Source organism: Oncorhynchus nerka, linkage group LG17 (assembly GCF_034236695.1).
Source record: "Oncorhynchus nerka isolate Pitt River linkage group LG17, Oner_Uvic_2.0, whole genome shotgun sequence".
Taxonomy (NCBI): Eukaryota; Metazoa; Chordata; class Actinopteri; order Salmoniformes; family Salmonidae; genus Oncorhynchus; species Oncorhynchus nerka.
In genome coordinates this window covers 6,805,741-6,808,652 of record NC_088412.1, presented here as the reverse complement: position 1 = coordinate 6,808,652, position 2,912 = coordinate 6,805,741, and positions in this window count along the sequence as shown.

Here is a 2,912-nt window from a genome sequence, read left to right as displayed (position 1 = left end):
ATGAGAAACTATTAATCTCAATCATTATGTTGTCCTGTCTCTCTGTCTGACCGTCCCTCTCTCTCTGTCTGTCTGCCCCTCTCTCTGTCTGTCTTTCTGACCCTCTCTCTCTCCCTCTCTCTGTCCGTCCCTCTCTCTATTTCACTGCCTCTCCCTCTCTCTGTCGGTCTCTCCCTCTCTCTGTCCTTCCCTCTCTCTATTTCAATGCCTCTCACTCTCTCTGTCGGTCTCTCACTCTCTCTCTCCGTCCCTCTCTCTCTGTCCGTCCCTCTCTCTCTGTCCGTCCCTCTCTCTCTGTCCGTCCCTGTCTCTCTCTCTGTCTGTCCCTGTCTCTCTCTCTGTCCTTCCCTGTCTCTCCCTCTCTCTGTCACTCTCCGTCCCTCTCTCTCTGTCCGTCCCTCTCTCTCTGTCCGTCCCTCTCTCTCTCTGTCCGTCCCTGTCTCTCTCTCTGTCCGTCCCTGTCTCTCTCTCTGTCCGTCCCTCTCTCTCTCTCTGTCCGTCCCTCTCTCTCTCTGTTCGTCCCTCTCTCTCTCTGTCTGTCCCTCTCTCTATCTCTGTCCGTCCCTCTCTCTCTGTCTGTCCCTCTCTCTCTGTCCGTCCCTCTCTATCTCTCTCTCTGTCTGTCCCTCTCTCTCTCTGTCCGTCCCTCTCTCTCTCTGTCCGTCCCTCTCTCTCTCTCTGTCCGTCCCTCTCTCTCTCTGTTCGTCCCTCTCTCTCTCTGTCTGTCCCTCTCCCTCTCTCTCTCCGTTTGTCCCTCTCTCTCTGTGCGTCCCTCTCTCTCTCTCTGTCCGTCCCCCTCTCTCTCTCTCTCTCTCTCTCTCTCTCTCTCTCTCTCCCCTGTCCGTCCCCCTCTCTCTCTCTGTCCGTCCCTCTCTCTCTCTCTCTCTCTCTGTCCTTCCCTCTCTCTCTCTCTGTCCGTCCCTTTCACTCTCTCTCTGTCCGTCCCTTTCTCTCTCTCTTTGTCCTTCCCTCTCTGTCCGTCCCCCTCTCTCTCTGTCCGTCCCTCTCTCTCTCTCTCCCCTGTCTGTCCCTCTCTCTCTCTGTCCGTCCCTCTCTCTCTCTGTCTGTCCCTCTCCCCTCTCTCTCTCCGTTTGTCCCTCTCTCTCTGTGCGTCCCTCTCTCTCTCTCTGTCCGTCCCCTCTCTCTCTCTCTCTCTCTCTCTCTCTCTCTCTCTCTCTCCCCTGTCCGTCCCCCTCTCTCTCTCTGTCCGTCCCTCTCTCTCTCTCTCTCTCTCTGTCCTTCCCTCTCTCTCTCTCTGTCCGTCCCCCTCTCTCTCTGTCCGTACCTCCCTCTCTCTGTCCGTCCCTCTCTCTCTCTCTCTGTCCGTCCCTTTCACTCTCTCTCTGTCCGTCCCTTTCCCTCTCTCTGTCCGTCCCTCTCTCTCTCTCTCTGTCCGTCCCTTTCACTCTCTCTCTGTCCGTCCCTTTCTCTCTCTCTTTGTCCTTCCCTCTCTGTCCGTCCCCCTCTCTCTCTGTCCGTCCTCTCTCTCTCTCTCCCTGTCTGTCCCCCTCTCTCTCTGTCCGTCCCTCTCTCTCTCTCTGACCTTCCTCCCTCTCTCTCTCTCTCTGTCTGTCCCTTTCTCTCTCTGTCCGTCTCTCTCTCTCTCTCTGTCCTTCCCTCTCTCTCTCTCTCTGTCCGTCCCTCTCTCTCTCCCGTGTCTGTCCCCCCTCTCTCTCTCTGTCCGTCCTTTCTCTCTCTCTGTCCTTCCTCTCTCTCTCTCTCTCTGTCCCCTCTCTCTCTCTCGTCTGTCCCCCTCCCTCTCTCTGTCCGTACCTCTCTCTCTCTCTGTCCGTCCCTCTCTCTCTCTGTCCGTTCCCTCTCTCTCTCTCTCCCGTGTCTGTCCCCCCTCTCTCTCTCTGTCCGTCCCTTTCTCTCTCTCTCTGTCCTTCCCCTCTCTCTCTCTCTCTGTCCGTCCCTTTCACTCTCTCTCTGTCCGTCCCTTTCTCTCCTCTTTGTCCTTCCCTTGTCCTCTCTCTCTCTCTCTCTCTCTCTCTGTCCCCTCTCTGTCTCTACCTCTCTCTCTCTCTGTCCCTCTCTCTCTCTGTCCGTCCTCTCTCTCTCTGTCTCTGTCCGTCTGTCCCCTCTCTCTCTGTCCGTCCTCTCTCTCTGTCGTCCTCTCTCTCTCTGTCTGTCCCTCTCTCTCTCTGTCCGTCCCTCTCTCTCTCTGTCCTCTCCCTCTCTCTCTGTCCCTCTCCTCTCTCTGTCCGTGTCTCTCTCTCTGTCCGTCCCTTTCCTCTCTCTGTCCCTTTCCCTCTCTCTTTGTCCTTCCTCTCTCTCTCTCTCTGTCTGTCTCCCCTCTCTCTCTGTCCGTCCCTCTCTCTCTCTCTGTCCGTCCCTTTCTCTCTCTCTCTGTCCTTCCTCTCTCTCTCTCTTTGTCCCCTTCTCTCTCTGTCCTCTCTCTCTGTCCTCCCTCTCTCTCCCTGTCTGTCCCTCTCTCTCTCTCTGTGTCCGTCTCTGTCTCTCTCTGTCCGTCCCTTTCACTCTCTCTGTCCGTCCCTCTTCTGTCCCTCTCTCTTCTGTCCGTTCCCTCTCTCTCTCTCTGTCCTCCCTCTCTCTCTCTCTCTCTCTGTCCGTCCCTCTCTCTCTCTCTCCCTGTCTGTCCCTCTGTCTGTCTCTCTGTCCGTCCCTCTCTCTCTCTCTCTGACCTTCCTCTCTCTCTCTCTCTGTCTCTCTCTCTCTCTCTCTCTGTCTGTCCCCCTTTCTCTCTCTGTCCGTCCCTCTCTCTCTCTCTCTGTCCTTCCCTGTCCCTCTCTCTCTCTGTCCGTCCCTCTCTCTCTCTCTCTGTCCGTCCCTTCACTCTCTCTCTCTGTCTGTCCTTTCCCTCTCTCTCTGTCCGTCCTCTCTGTCTCTCTCTCTCTGTCCGTTCCTCCTCTCTCTGTCTGTCCTTCTCTCTCTCTCTGTCCGTCCCTCTC